Source organism: Marmota flaviventris, chromosome 1, assembly GCF_047511675.1.
Source record: "Marmota flaviventris isolate mMarFla1 chromosome 1, mMarFla1.hap1, whole genome shotgun sequence".
Lineage (NCBI taxonomy): Eukaryota > Metazoa > Chordata > Mammalia > Rodentia > Sciuridae > Marmota > Marmota flaviventris.
Window position 1 is genome coordinate 91505970 of NC_092498.1, and position 17112 is coordinate 91523081.

The following is a 17112-nucleotide window of genomic DNA, read 5'->3' on the forward strand; positions in this document are numbered from 1 at the left end:
TCTTATTGTTTAATTTTTTGAGTTCTTTGTATACTTTGGATATTAGGGCTCTATCTGAAGTGTGAGGAGTAAAACATATATCATAATTAAATTTTTTTTTTAATTAGGGCTTTCTAGTTATACATAGTAGTTGGTTCATCCCAACAGACTCATACATGCATGGAATTCGATTTCAGTTCGTGATCCCCTCCCCCTGCTTCCCCCTTGTCCATTTAATGCTCTTAATTTTTAAGAAATTAATCACTGAATTTGTTTTCCTTTTTAAAATATTTTTTTCTTTTGAGATATCTTCTTATGCTGCCCAGGCTGATCTTCAACTTCTGGACTCAAACAATTCTCTCTCCTCAACCTTCTGAATAACTGATACTATAGGCATGTGTTCCCATGCCCAGCTTATTAGTGATTCTTTATATATTTATTAAAAATATAAAGCTAATACTTTTTTCTTTTTAATGATTCTTTATACATTTATTAAAAGTATAAAGCTAATCCTTTTTTTTTTCTTTTTGCAGTGTTGGGTATTGAACCCAGGGCCTCATGCATGACAGGCAATACCACTGAGCCACATTCCCAGCCTTAAAATTAATACATTGTTATTTTATAAAAAATAAAAACTGAAAGCCCTTTTCATTTCCTTCTCTCAATGAAATCTCACGCTTCTCCCAAGATGGAGTGCAACCCTGTACTTACATACATTATTCAATGCAGTTACAAACACATTTTGTTTTACATAAATAAATCATAAATGATATCACTATATATTTAGTCTATAAGTTGCACAATTCATTTACATGGACATCTTTTCATGTCCAAACATACAGACCTATCTATGTTCTTATATGGGGTATATAGAATTCCATATGTGGATATTTCATAATTTATTTAGTCATTGAGATTGCTTCTAAAACTTGCAATTATAGACTGTGTTTTTTCATTGTTTTGCTCTGCATAAATAAACAGACTCAGAGTAAAACTCATATGTGAGTATCCCATTGGTCTGGCATGACATGTATTTTAGCATTTACAATTAATATTACTTGTATTTGTTGATCTTGTGGTAGAGATTAGAGGCAGTTGTTGAAACATTCTAGACATTTACAAAAGTATTTTTCAATTTTTCTTTCTAGACATATAAGACCGTAGTGTGTATTTTGACATATTATAAGTACATGGAGTATGACTTATTCTAATTAGGATCCCATTCTTCCAGTTACACATGATATGGATTTTCACTGATGGTGTATTTTTTTTTTAAAGCAATGGCCTTTTTTTTTAACGTTTATTCTATTCATTTATTTTTATGTGGTGCTGAGGATTGAACCCAGGGTCTTGCACATGCAAGGTGGGCGCTCTACTGCTGAGCTCAGGTGTGTATTCATATCAGAAAGTTATGTCCAAACCCAGCCTAGGTTGTGTATTCATATCAGAAAGTTACGTCCATTTCATTCCGTTTTTTTCTATTCCTGTCCTCCTCTCTTCCCTTCATTACCCTTTGTCTACTCCACTTAACTTCTCTGTTCTTCCCTCTCTCCCATTTTGTTGTGTGTTAGGATCTGCATATCAGAGATAACATTTGACCTTTGGTTTTTTGGGATTGGCTTATTTTACTCAGCATGATTGTCTCCAGATCCATCCATTTACTGATAAAAGTTACACTGTCATTTTTTTTTTATTGTGAGTAATATTCCATTGTGGATATGTACCACATTTTCTTTATCCATTTATCTGTTGATGGACACCTAGGTTGGTTCCTTAGCTTAGCTATTGTGAATTGAGCTACTACAAACATCGAGTCACTGTAGTGTGCTGATTGTAAGTCCTTGGGAATATATCAATTGGGATAACTGGGTCAAATAGTGGTTTCATTCCAAATTTTCTCAGGAATCTTCATATTGCCTTTCAGAGTGGTTGTACCAATTTGCAGTCCCACTAGCAATGTATAAGTGTACCTTTTCCCCCACATCCTTACCAACATTTATGGTTACTTGTATTCTTGATAATTATCATTCTGACTGGAGTGAGGTAGAATCTCAGTGAAGTTTTAATATGCATTTACCTAATTGCTGGTGAAGTTGACCATCTTTTCATATATTTGTTGACCATTTGTATTTCTTCTTCTGTGAAGTGTCTGTCAATTCCTTTGCACATTTGTTGATTGGGCTATTTATTGTTTTTTTTTCTTTTTTTTGTGTGTGTGTGTGTGTTAAGTGTTTTGAGTTCTTTATATATCCTGGAGATTAATGCTGTATCTGAGGTGCATATAGCAAAGATTTTCTCCCATTCTATAGGCTCTCTCTTCATGTTCTTGATTGTTTCCTTTGCTGTAAAGAATCATTTTAGTTTGATAGCATCCCACTTATTGATTCTTGATTTTACTTCTTGTGCTTTTGGGATCTTGTTGAGGAAGTCAGTTGCTAAGCCAATATGATAGAAAGTTGGGCCTACATTTTCTTCTAGTAGCTCAGGGTCTCTGGTCTAATGCCTAGGTCCTTGATCCACTTCTTTGACTTGTGTTTTTGCAGGGTGAGAGATGGGATTAAATATTAGAGGAAGTTGTGAGAAGATTCTAGAAGCTTGCAGAAATCTTGATCAAATAAATGAATGCAAGAGATTTTTCTCTTTAGGATTACCACATTAATCTAATTCATCCCCTCCCTCTCTGTACTGGGGATTGAATTTAGGGCCACACAACTACTGAGCCATATCTCTAGCCCTTTTAATTTCTTATTTTGAAACAGGGTTCTTACTAAGTTGCTGAGGTTGACCTTGAATTTGTGATCCTCCTGCCTCAGCCTCCCAAGTAGGTAGGATTACAGGCATGTGTAACCATGTCTAGCTGTACAAAAAATTTGATACACATTTTAAATTGTTTTATGGTACAGAGATAGGCCCAATTTACTCTTTTATCAGCTATGTATAATATCTGGCCACCATCAGGTAGTATCATTTTTAAAAAGTTCAGAAACCTTTATGATCTAATCATTTCCTAAAAACCTCACCTCTGATCATTGCTACATTGGGGATCAACACTTCAACACATGAGTCTTTGGTGGGCACTTCATATACAAACCATAACAGTAGGTCATTATTGTCATTATAGGCATGAAAAAAATTTAGGTTTGACAAGATTAAGCAATCTTCCATGGGCACTCATCCTGTATGTGGCAGGTTGTCTTTAACTGTTAACTTCATTTGCTGAATTGTACATATGATTTATTTTTTAATGATGTTAAACATTTAATCTTTTGCTATGACATCTGATCTTAAATTGTTCTTATTAAGACCTTTCCTACATTTATATTCTAAGGTATTTTCATATCTTCTCTTATATTTAATTTAGGGCATATAGACCTTGATTTTATTTTTCCCCAAATACATATCCATTTGTTTAACCACCATTTATGAATATTCTTTTCTCATATGCTAAATTCCCATAGTTATTAATTTGATCTTATACTCTTACTCATTTCCTTGATTTGTCTATAAATAATGTATTTATATAAAGAGTGTTGTATCATTTAAAAAAAGTGCAGTATATTTTGCTATGTGGGAGGACTAATTATTCTTTATTGTTCTTTTTAGAGAGAGAGAGAGAGAGAGAGAGAGAGAGAGAGAGAGTTTTAATATTTATGTTTTAGTTTTTGGTGGACACAACATCTTTATATTTTATATTTATGTGGTGCTGAGGATGGAACTCAGCGCCCCACGAATGCCAGGCGAGCGCACTACCGCTTGAGCCACATCCCCAGCCCCTATTGTTCTTCTTTTTAAAAAAAATTTTTTTGGTTATCTTGTTCTTTTCCACTTTCCCCTGAACTTCAAAAAATAGTTGAGTTCTTTGAAAAAGAATCATGTTAGAATTTTGTTTGACATTTGTGTTAATCCGCTTTATTTTGCTGTGATTAAATACTTTAGGTAAACAATCTTATGTGAGGAAAGATTTATTTGAACTCATGGTTTCAGTCCATGGTTGGCTGGCTCCATTGTTTCTGAGCCTGAGGTGGTGGATCATGGCAGAAGGACAGAGTGGAGCAGAGCTGCTTACCTCATGGTGGCTGAACAGAGAAAGGAAGGGAGACAGACAGACACGTGCGCGCGCGCGTGCGCACACACACACACACACACACACACACACACACGGGATAAGATATGTTGAAAGAACCACTTCCTTCAACTAGGTCCTACCTTCTACAGTTTCCATTGCTTCCCAATAATGCTATCAAATCACGAATCTATCAGTGGTGGGCTGATGAGATCAGAGCTCCAAGATCCATTCAATTCTCCAAATCCCCACGTCTGAATGGGTGTTAAGGTTTGGATATGAGGTATTCTCCCAAACTCCTGTTAAGGCAGGAATATACACAGGTAAAATGATCAGAGCTGTAACCTAACCAGTCCATCCTAGTTTGAATGGCCTGACTGGGTGGTAACTAGGCAAGTGGGTCACTGGGAGTTGCCCTGGAAGTGTTGTTCTTCCTTCACCCTCCCTGCCTTCTCTCTCATGAGCTGAGCAGCTTTCAGTTCCCTGACCCCCATCCCCATGATGTGCTGCCTCACCTTGCATCCAGAGCAGTGAAGTCAGCCATCTATGGAATAGGCCCTCTGAAACCATGAGCCTCAAATAATCTTATTCTCCTCTAAGTTGTTTTTATTGGGTATTTTAGTCACAGTGATGAAAAAGCTAATTAAAACAACTGCAGAGACGGATGCAGTGACGCATGCCTGTAATCCCTGCGGTCCCGGAGGCTGAGGCAGGAGGGTTGTGAGTTCAAACCCAGCCTCAGCAAAAGTGAAGCGCTATGCAACTCAGTGAGACCCTGTCTCTAAATAAAATACAAATAGGGATGGGGATGTGGCTCAGTGGTCAAGTGCCCCTGAGTTCAATCCCTGATCACCTCTCCCCCAACACCCCCGCCCCCCAAACAAAACAAAACAAAACAACTGAGGACCAAATCTTCAACACATGAGCCTTTAGGAGACCTTCTATATCCAAATCATAATAGCATTTTATTACAGTTGTAGATTATTTTATTTGTATGACTAGTTAGATGTCTTTTGATCAAATTTTTACTTTTTACTTATATGAATTCTCCTTACATTAGGGGTAGAGTTCTTTGTGGCCTTAGCTTTATACTGTGGGATGGAGACAATGTAAGGATCTATTAGATTCCCTTAAAGGAGGACCTCCTTTATTTTCTTCCTTTCTGTATATCATTTGAGAAGATGAAAACAACCTTAAGCTTATCTGGTTTGGGAAAATGTCTCAAGGGCTGTTTACCTTTGTAGGTTTTACTTCACTTAGTTGTTGGCTTCTGAATTTGGTGGGCAATGTATTGATGTACTTTAAAAGGCTGCTTTGAACAAACATTTTATTCTGGCATTTTAGTGGGAAAATTGGTATTATCTGTCATTCTTCTCCTTTACTTATTTTACTAATTAATTTTATTATCTTTGCAAGCAATTTATAAAAAATTCAGTGAGCAATTCAATCAAGTTTAATCTGTTCAAGTGAAATATTTGAAACATTTAACATTTACTATTTAGATCCCATGCTTCTTATATCATACAAAGTGCAGTTGTGATGATGGCCACATTAAATTTGGAATCAGAAATGGATTTCATTATGTGTCTACTGTAAGCATAACATTAAGTTGGATAATCAGTATGGAGATTAGAAGATAGAATGGTAAGGTCTGGCCCTGCTACTTACCTACTTTGAATCCTTTAAGAAATCATAGAACTTTCCTGAACATCAGTTTACTCCACAGTCAAATGAGGACAATAGTTCTTGACCTTCCCAATTTACTGGATAGTAGCTAGGTTTAAATGTATTAATAATGTGTAGGCCAGCGCTTGTTAAACAAGAATTGTTAATTTTGAAGTACAGTTTGGTTCTATTAATTTCATTGGACTTCTATGAGATAAGGTTGTCAGTGCATTTAGAAATTGCTGCCTTTGTTCCTTATAACCTCTTAAAATCTGCCACAGTTCTTTAGCCTTCCTCGTTTAATTTCTCTGCATCATAGTTTGGTAAAGCCCAGAGCAGAAGCCAGTGAATTTGAAAACTGGTTTACGAAGATTCATTGGTTCTTTTTTCTTGTGGTACTTGGGATTAAACCCAGTCCTTTTTTTTTGTTTGTGATGCTGGGGATTGAACCCAGGACCTTGTGCATGCAAGGCAAGCACTCTACCAACTGAGCTATATCCCCAGCCCTGAACCCAGTTCCTTTTTGCTTATTATTTTGAGGTGGGTCTTGATAAGTTGCTGAGGCTGGCCTTGAACTTGGGATTGTCCTGCCTCAGCTTCCTTAGTAGTTGGAACTACAGGCTTGCACTACATGCCTGTAAGGCAATTTATAAGGAGCAATACCTAGTTAAATATGTCTTTCATATTCCTATCTGATGCAATAATATTCTAGTGTTTGAAAGCATCAAGTAGTCTTTGATAGAGAATAGTAAAAGTACATGCAGTACCCAATCAGTATTGGAGAGATTTTTAAAATCTCTGTTGCTGGCCGGGTATGGTGGTGGCACATGCCTGTAATCCCAGTGGCTTGGGAGGCTGAGGCAGGAGGATGAAAAATTCAAATCCAGCCTTGGCAGTTTAGTGAGGCCATAAGCAACTTAGTGAGACCCTAGGCAACTTATTGAGACCCTAAGCAAGATCCTGTCCCAAAATAAAAAATAAAAAAGGGCTGGGGATGTGTCTCAGTGGTTAAATGCCCTCGGGTTCAATTCCTAGTACCCAAAAAAAAAAAAAAAAAAAAAAAAAAAAAAAAAAAAAAAGTTGCTACCTGTTAGGATTTCTTTGTCTACTTGTCAGCAGAGGGAGCCTTTGCCTCACTTTTTGTTTCCAGAAGTTGGACAGTAGTGTTTGTCAAGAGCCACATATTTATAAAAAAAGAATTGTAATGCATTCTGCTGTTATATATAAATAAAATAAAAAATAAGTAAGAACATGCAAAAAAAAAAAAAAGATTTGTTTCCGTACTTAGGCTTGAATAAGATTTACAGCCAGTTTGTCCTTTGCTTCTGCAAAGGAAAAAATATTGTCCTTATTTTCTAATATCTTTCTAATAATAGTTCCTAAGTGCTGGTGTGGAGTTCTTTAAAATTGGTTAGTGCTGCAAATGATTCTCAAATGCTGTTCCCCCGGGAAAGTTTTGAATGGTCTTAAGATAATGAAAAAAAAAAAAGCTTAATTTAGTGAGTTTTTTTTTTTTAAACAAAGCTAACATTTCTTCAGTTGAAAGTCTGTATTTAGGCTGGGCATGGTGGCATGGGCAGGGGGCTGAGGCAGGAGGATCCTCCAGCCTAGGAGTAATGTAGAGAACCCATCAGCTGTACTTGTGCTGATATTTTACTGACTTAAAAAAAAAAAAACTTCCTATTTATTTGTATTATTTTGTTGGTGATGATAGCCTGTTTTTTGGAACAGAAAACCTGTTTGGGCAGTTCATAAATTGACAATGTTATGATGAATGTAGTTGCTGAAGTTTTATAGGAGAGTGAAATTTAAAAGCCTGGGAATCAGTGCTTTAACAAGTACAATCAAGATGGGAAATTTTGAATTGAACCAATTTCTAGCTTCCTGGTCACCGTTGGCCTTGTTTGCTTCTGAAATCTTTTCTATCCTTGAATACCTAACTGAGACTGAAGGACTAAATTATCTTATGTCCAAGATAAATGCTAAAGGAAGTTGGTTTGTTCTTTTTGTTAAGGGTGCTAAGTTTAGGATTAAGATGGCATACAATTCTACCATCTTCCAGTACTGTTCTGGGTAGTTAACTTATGTTCTCTCTTTCAGTCTTCACAGCAACCAAATAGGGTCTGGAGTTTGTAATAAGGTACACAAACTGAATAAAGTTAAACGACCAAAGGTGACATATCTAGGAGTTAGGATTCAAGGCATTATTATCTTGCCTTTCTCATTCAAAATATTTACTGCTTATCTACACTTTTTCTACATTTGGTACCTTACCCATATTTGCTCAACATTTCTTTCTTTTTTGTAATATTTATGTTTTAGTTGTGGTTAGAGACAATATCATTAATTAATTTATTTTTATGTGGTGCTGAGGATTGAACCCAGGGTCTCACTGTGCTAGGCGAGCACTCTAGCCAGAACCCCAGCCCCTCAATGTTTCTTTTTATGATATACCAGTTCTGCTCTGGGAAGAGAGAACATTCAGAGGCGTAACCTAAATAATGCCTTTTATCTGGTACTTTGTTTTTTGGCAGTAATCTCCTATGATTTTTGGGGAGCGTACCAGGGACTGAATTCAGGGGCACTTAACCATTGAGCCACATCCCTAGCCCCATTGTGTATTTTATTTAGAGACAGGGTCTCACTGAGTTGCTTAGAGTCTCGTTTTTTAATTTTTTATTCTAATTTGTTATATATGACAGCAAAATGCATTAAAATTCATATTACACATATAGAGCACATTTTTTATGTCTCTGGTTGTATACAAAGTATTATTCACACTATTTGTGTCTTTATACATGTACTTAAGGTAAAGATATCCATCTCATTCCACCATCTTTTTTACCCCCTGGCTCCCTCCCTTCCTCTTCCACCCTTTTGCCCTATCTAGAGTTTACTAATCCTCTCATGATCCCCCTCCAAACCCCACTATAAATCAGCCTCCTTATATCAGAGAAAACATTTGGCATTTGGTTTTTTGGGACTGGCTAACTTCACTTAGCATTATATTCTCCAACTCCATCCATTTATCTGGAAATGCCATGATTTAATTGTCTTTGTGTATGTATATTATGTATAATATTCCATTGTGTATATATATCTACTGAAAGACATCTAGGTTGGTTCCACAGTTTAGCTATTGTGAATTGTGCTGCTATAAACATTGATGTGGCTGTGTCCCTGTAGTATGCTGTTTTTAAGTCATTTGGTATAGACTGAGGAGTGGGATAGCTGGGTCAAATGGTGGTTCCATTCCCAGCTTTCCAAGGAATATCCATACTGCTTTCCATATTGGCTGCACCAATTTGCATATCACCAGCAGTGTATGAGTGTGCCTTTTCCCCTACATCCTTGCCAACACTTATTGTTATTTGTAGCCTTAATAGCTTCCATTCTGACAGGAGTAAGAGTAGTTTTTTGATTTGCATTTCTCTAATTGCTTAGAGATATTGAACATTTTTTCACATATTTGTTGATTGATTGTATATTATCTTCTGAGAAGTGCCTGTTCAGTTCCTTGGCCCATTTATTGATTGGGTTATTTGGGGTTTTTTTTTTGTGTGTGTGTTTAGCTTTTTGAGTTCTTTATATCCCTAGATATTAGTGCTCTGATTTGTGAGTGGTAAAAATTTGCTCCCAAGCTATAGGCTCTCTCTCCACCTCACTGATTATTTATTTTGCTTAGAAGAAGCTTTTTAGTTTGAATCTATCCCATTTATTAATTCTTGATTTTAATTCTTGCATTATAGGAGTCTTATTAAGGAAGTTGGGGCCTAATCCAACATGATGGAGATTTGGGCCTACTTTTTCTTCTGATAGGCACAGTGTCTCTGGTTTAATTCTTAGGTCTTTGATCCACTTTGAGTTGAGTTTTGTGCATGATAAGAGTTAGGGGTTTAATTTCATTTTGTTGCATATGGATTTCCAGTTTTCCCAGCACTGTTTGTTGAAGAGGCTATCTTTTCTCCAATGTATGTTTTTGGTGACTTTGTCTAATATAACTGTAATTATGTGGATAAGTCTCTGTGTCCTCTATTCTATACCACTGGTCTGCCAGTCTGTTTTGGTGCCAATACTATGCTGTTTTTGTTACTTTTGCTTTGAAGTATAGTTTAAGGTCTGGTATAGTGATGCCACCTGCTTCACTCTTCCTGATAAGGATTGCTTTAGTTATTCTGGGTCTCTTATTTTTCCAGATTAATTTCATGACTGCCTTTTCTATTTCTATGAGGAATGTCGTTGGGATTTTGATTGGAATTGCATTAAGTCTCATATAGTGCTTTTGGTAGTATGGTCATTTTGACAGTATTAATTCTGCCTATCCAAGAACAAGGGAGATCTTTCCATCTTCTAAGGTCTTCTTTAATTTCTTTTTTTAGCATTCTGTAGTTTTCATTGTAGAGGTCTTTCACCTCTTTTGTTAGATTGATTCCAAAGTATTTTATTTTATTTTTTTGAGGGTGTTATAAATGAGGTAATTTTCTTTGTTTCCCTTTCAGAGGATTTGTCATTGATATACAGAAATGTGTTTGATATATGAGTGTTGATTTTGTATCCTGTTACTTTGCTGAATTCATTTACTAGTTCTAGAAGTTTTCTGGTGTAATTTTTTGGATCTTCTAGGTATAGAATTATATCATTGGCAAATAGTGCTAATTTGAGTTCTTCTTTTTCTATCTGTATCCCTTTAATTTCTTTCATCTGTATATTGCTCTGTCTAGTGTTTCAAGAACTATGTTAAATATAAGTGGCGAAAGAGGGCATCCCTGTCTTGTTCTAGTTTTTAGAGAGAATGCTTTCAATTTTTCTCTATTTACAATGGTGTTGACCTGGGGCTTAGCATAGGTAGCTTTTATGATGTTCAGATATGTTCCTGTTATCTCTAGTTTTTCTAGTTCTTTGAAAATGTTTGGGTGCTGTATTTTGTCGACTGCTTTTTCTGCATCAGTTGAGATGATCATATGATTCTTATCTATGTCTATTGATGTGATGTATTATGTTTATTGTTTTCCGCATGTTGAACCAACCTTGAATCCCTGGGATGAACCAATTTGATTGTGATGCACTATTTTTTTGATATGTTGCCAGAATTTTTACATCTATGTTCATTAGAAATATTTGTCTGAAGTTTCCTTTCTTTGATGTGTCTTTGCCTGGTTTTGGAATAAGTAGAGTATAGGTATTAGTTCTTCTTTTTAGGCCTTGTAGAACTCAGCTGTATATTCATCTGGTCCTGGGCTTTTCTTGGTTGGTAGGTTCTGATGGTGTCTTCTCTTTCCTTGCTTGAAATTGATCTGTTTCAATTATGTATATCATTCTGATTCAATTTGGGGAACTCATATGCCTCTAGAAATTTGCCAATGCCTTCAATATTCTCTATTTTATTAGAGTACAAATTTTCAAAATAATTTCTCATTATCTTCGATATTTCTTTAGTGTCTATTTTGATATTTCTTTTTTCATCATGTATATTAGTGATTTGAGTTTTCTCTTTCTTTTTCTTTGTTAACATGGCCAAGGGTTTGTCAATTCTATTTATTTTTTCGAAGAATCAGCTTTTTGTTTTGTCAATCTTTTCAATTGTTTCTTTGTTTCAATTTCATTGATTTCAGCTCTGATTTTAATTATTTCTTGTCTTCTACTGCTTTTGGTGTTGATTTGCTCTTCTTTTTTTCTAGGGCTTTGAGATGTAGTGTTAGGTCATTTATTTGTTGACTCTTTCTTCTTTTAAGGAATGAACTTCATGCAGTATACTTTCCTCATTGCTTTCTATTTTCATTCTGTTGTGATCTGATAGAATGCAGGGTAGTATCTCTACTTTTTTGTATTTGTTAAGAGTTGCTTTGTGGCATAATACATAGTCTATTTTAGAGAAGAATCCATGTGCTGCTGAGAAGAAAGTATATTCAGTTGTTGAAGAATGAAATATTATATATATGTCAGTTAAGTCTATTATTGATTGTATTATTGAGTTCTGTAGTTTCTTTGTTCAGCTTTTGTTTGGAAGGTCTATTCAGTGGTGAAAGAGGTGTGTTAATGTCACCCAGAATTATTGTGTTGTGGTCTATCTGACTCTTGAACTTGAGAAGAGTTTGTTTTATGGGGCATATATATTTATAATTGTTATGTCTTGTTGGTATATCGTTTCAGTGAGCAGTATGAAATATCCTTCTTTGTCCCTTTTGATTAACTTTAGCTTAACATCTACTTTATTTGATACAAGGATGGAAAACCCTTGTTGTTTCTGCAGTCTATGTGAGTGGTATGAGTTTTCCCAACCTTTCACCTTCAATCTGTGTATGTCTTTTCCTATGAGGTCAGTCTCTTGGAGGTAGCATATTGTTGGGTCTTTTTTTTTTTTTTTTTTTTTTTGATACAATCAGCTAGCCTATGTCTTTTTTTATAAATATTTTTTCAGTTATACATGGGCACAATATCTTTATTTGGTTTATTTATTTTTATGTGATGCTGAGGATTGAACCCAGTGTCTCATATATGCAAGGCAAGCACTCTGTCACTGAGCCACAACCCCAGCCCTAGCCAATGTCTTTTGATTGGTGAGTTTAGGCCATTAACTTTCAGGGTTATTATTGGGACATGATTTGGATTCCCAGCCATTTTTGTTATTTAACTTCACTTGGCTTTTCCTTTGATTATCTTTTTCTTTAGTGTAACACCTCTCTCTGCTGATTTTCATTTTTTTTTCATTTCCTCTTCAGAGAATGTTTTGCCAAGGATGTTCTGTAGTGCAGGTTTTTTAGTTGTAAATTCTTTTAACCTTTGTTTATCATGGAAGGTTTTTATTTCATCATCAAATCTAAAGCTTAATTTTGCTGGATCCAAAATTCTTGTTGGCATCCATGTTTTTTTTTAGAGGTTGATATATGTTGTTCCAGGATCTTCCAGCTTTCAGAGAATGGGTTGAAAAATCTGCACATAACCTAATTGGTTTCCCCCTATATGTAATCTGATTCCTTTCTCTTGTGGCTTTTAATATTGTCTCCTTATTCTGTATGTTAGGCATTTTCATTATAATGTGCCTTTTTTTGTGGATGTGTTGTGATTTTGTACACTTGGAATCCTATAAGCCTCCTGAATTTGGTTTCCCCATTCATTTTTCATGTTTGGAAAATTTTCTGATATTTTTTCATTGAATAGATTGCACATTCCTTTGGTTTGGAACTCTATTCCTTCCTCTATCCCAATAACTCTTAAATTTGGTCTTTTTATGTTTTCCCATATTTCTTGAAAGTTCTGCTGATGATTTGTTACCATTTTCACTGTGTTGTCTACATTCTTTTCAAGATTTTATATTGTCTGAGGTCCTATCTCCCACGTGGTCTAATCTGTTGGTGATGCTTTCATCTGAACTTTTAATTTGGTATATTGTTTCTTTCATTTCAAGGATTTTTTTTTGAACCTCTATCTCCCTATTGAAGTAATCTTTTGCTTCCTGTGTTTATGTAGCTCTTTGTCAAAATGATCTTTTGCTGCCTGTATTTGCTCTCTTATATCATCCTTTAATTCACAGAACATTTTAATTATGTACATCCCGAACTCCTTCTCTGTGATTTTTCTGCTGTGCTAGCTATGGATTTTAATAATGTGGTATATTGATTTGTTTGGGGCACTTTCTTTCCTTGTCTTTTCATATTGCCTGTGGTCTTTCCTTCTATCTTTGTGGATCCAGGGCATTACCATTTTTACTCTATAGGCTTATAATGCCCCTGTAGGAATCCAATACCTTTCCTTTGATGTGAAGGACAATGTTAACAGATCCCAATATAAACAAAATACCACTTAAAAACAAATAGTTGTTATTAAGATGTTTACAGTTTGGTCACAATGTACAGAAATGGTGAATTCAATTATTATCTGCAATATAAGCAGTAGGCTTAAAAAAGGATTTACAGTTTCTGATGGTGGACAAAGAATCGGGGGTGAGGTATAGGAAGATAAGTTGAGGAGGTAAGAGATGAGGATATACAGTTACTATATCTTAAGAATTGTGAGAGCCCACTCCCTCACATCTCTGGAAGCGGAAGTGAAAAATGGGTATCCCTGCTACCTCTTAACAACCCGAGGGGTCATGTAACACAATCGTTGACTCTGGTTGAAGAAGGGACGGTGGTGGCCAGTACTGGAGCTCTTGCACCCTCTATTGCCCGGCCGGGATCCGAGCTGAACAGTCAGCCTCAGAATGCCGGGCAAAGAACAGATCCAAATCTTTTCCTCGCGAATGGCACAGACCATCTTGAAGGCTTGTTTAAAAAAAGAGCACAAACAGGCCGAAACCTCCTGAAAAAAAATCTGATGCCCTAACTCTTCGATTCTGACAGATCCTGAAGAAGATAATAGAGACTAAAATGTTGATGGGTGAAGTGATGACAGAAGCTGCCTTTTCACTATCTGAGGCCAAGTTCACAGCAGGGGACTTCAGCACCACAGTTACTCAAAATGTAAATAAAGCCCAAGTGAAGATTCAGCAAAGAAAGGCAATGTAGCAGGTGTTACTTTACCAGTATTTGAACATTACCATGAAGAAACTGACAGTTATGAACTAACTGGTTTAACCAGAGGTGGGGAACAGTTGGCTATATTAAAGAGGAATTATGCCAAAGCAGTGGAACTACTGGTGGAACTATCTTCACTACAGACTTCCTTTGTGACTCTGGATGAAGCTATTAAGATAACTAACAGGTGTGTGAATGCCATTGCACAGGTCATCATTTCCCGGATTGAACACACCCTTGCTTATATCATCACAGAGCTGGACGAAAGAGAGTGAGAAGAGTTCTATAGGTTAAAGAAAATACAGGAGAAGAACAAGATTCTCAAGTAAAAATGTGAGAAGGACTTGGAGCAATGGAAAGCAGCTGGAGCGGTGATGGAGCCTGCTAACCTTCTTGCTGAGGAGGAGGATGAGGATCTTCTGTTTGAATAATCTTGCCTGCTCTGTTTTTTTAGAAACCTCCAACACTGGTTCCAGTTTAATTCAGTGTAGGTTTGATACATGTGGCTATTTTTTGGCCTAAGAAATTCACTGGTCATAAAATTTACCGGGGTGTCCACTTATGGGGTTACTTTTGCAGACTCATAATTCAGTTATTTATCACAGGTGAATGGGATTTGTAAAACGTTCCCAGTAACTTACAGGATTTAGTTGCTGAAGTGTCATGCTGTTCCATTTCCATTGTGTTACACATGATCTATTTACCAAGCATTTTAGGACATATCCTTTAGGGAACATTAGTGGTCTTAAGCCAACTACAGTGGAGCTGCCTTTGTTCCTACCTACAAACCTTGGCGCTGTTGTCTGATGTTAGTGCAGTCTTGTTTCACCGTGATACTTCTCTCCTCAAGCTTTATGAAAATCTTCATTTCCTTGCGTGACAGATTTCTTCTCATCTGTCATGGAACAGTTCTGCTAATTTTAATGTGTGTTATAAACAGAGTAAAATGATTTAAAAAGTAGAAAAAAAAGAATTGTGAAAGAGAAATCTAAAGAAGAAGGTTAGTAGCAGGAGAATAGAGAGGTAGTAATTTTGGGTAGACAAGAGGGAAGACTGTAGAGTACATAAGACAAACACACATATATAATAAGAAAAATAAAAAATGTCAAAATAGTAAAAATTGGAGAGAGAGAAAAAGAGAAAAAACAAACAAACCAAAAAAGAAAGAATATACAACACAACTGTAATATACTATTCAGTTGTCTCAGTCCTCCAATATCCTAATTCATGAAAAGTACTCGGTTTCACATATGTTGGGGATGTAAGGATGGGAAAATAAAGAGGGAGAAGAAAGGAAAAAAAGTCTTAAAGGAAGGAACAAGGATTGTTTTGGTTGGAGATTAATATCTTTCCTGCTTCCCTTCTCATCCAATAGGTGGGGTTGTCTGTTCTTAGTTGGTATCTCTGCCCTCAGGACTGTGGGGATTACCAGGGTGTGAGGGTTGGTCTTGGATGCAGGGCACCTATAAGTGGAGTATGACATCCACTGATCCCATTGGGAGACTGCACCTCAAGGATCTCCTTTGCCGTCTGCTCCTGTGATGTGGGTGCTGGGTCTTATCTTCTTATCTTGCCTGTAGACCTCACAGTTCCTGCCCTCTAAATTAGTCTCTAAAGTGTATTTCCCTCAACTTCTCCCTTTCTACTTCCTAATCAGGAATCTTTCTCTCTGGGAGTCTTGTGTGTTGCACTGTGGTGGCTGCGCACCTGTTGTGGAGGGCAGTTTTGAATAGGGCAGTCACTCTGCTGAGTTAGTGGCTGCTAGGGATTCTGGGAAATTAGAAAACCATGGGTACCTGGCTATCCAGTGTTCCAAACTGGTAGTTGCCCCAACTAAAGATGGTGATGGAGGTGACCCAAGATGGAGACTGCTGCTTTCAATAGTGGGGTGTGCGGTTGGGTGGGGGGAGCTGAGCGATGGCATTGTCAGATGCATTCAGAGATGAACTCTGTGTGTGCGGTGTTGTAACTGTTGGCTGTCATTAGAGCCTATGATGTCCCCAGGTGCAGGAAGTCTACTGTGAGTAGGAGACTATGGCAATAGCTGCTGAGTCCCAAGATGGAGGTGACAGTGGCGGGGGGGTGGTGAGCTCCACGTTAGTAGATGGGGGTCCACAAGGGAGTGGCAGCTGGAGTTTCTACACGTGGGTAGGGGCTGAGTGTGCCTTGTGGGAGTGGTGTCTGGGAATTCTTTGCTGGTGTTGATGCTCATGGTCCCTCTAAGGCACCCGCTAGACCTGCATGGGTGAGTAGTAGTAGTAGTTTTCTAACACTGAGGTGGTTGTGATTCATGCGCAGCATCAGCTGTGGAGGGGTTCTCTATCACTTTCAGCAAAGCAATATTCCCGCTAGTTGTGACCTGGGTCTTGGAGCTATGCAGAATGCTGCCTCTCTCTGGCCCACCATCTTGGATTTCCCCCAGTGTCTTGCTTTTGTTGAGGCTGGCTTTGATCTCTCAATTCTCCTGCCTCAGCTTCCCCAGCCTCTGGGATTACAGCTGTGCACTACTGGGCCCCAGATAATCTTCTGTTTTGTATTAGCCAGAAGAAAACTTTGTACCTATGCTCTAATAATTACTAAATCTTTAAGATTTAATCTGAGTATATTTTGAAGTCAGAATTCTATAAAATATGGATGGATTGAAGGATCATTCTACTCCTTTGGTATCCACTTGGGGTTCCATAATTCATTCTTTATAGTTGAATGGTTTCCTTGGGTCCTACCCCGCCCTTCCTTTATTTTCTTGTATGAGGCTCTTTCTTTCTTTGGTACTGGGGTTTGAACCCAGGACCTTGAGAATGCTAGGCAAACTGAGTCATGCCCCCAAACCCAAAAGTTTACTAGAGTCCATTGGGAATGGTGGATGTGAGCATGGTTAATAAAATAGAATGC

The 17112-nt window shown here is 37.1% G+C and overlaps 1 protein-coding gene and 1 pseudogene across 3 annotated transcripts in view; both read left to right on the forward strand.

Annotated features, from left to right (window-relative positions):
• The window catches only part of Bbs9 (Bardet-Biedl syndrome 9), a 507346-nt gene that overhangs the window by 98200 nt on the left and 392034 nt on the right, over positions 1–17112 (forward strand). The window lies entirely within an intron of this gene.
• LOC114096215 (V-type proton ATPase subunit D pseudogene) lies at positions 13908–14651 on the forward strand (annotated as a pseudogene).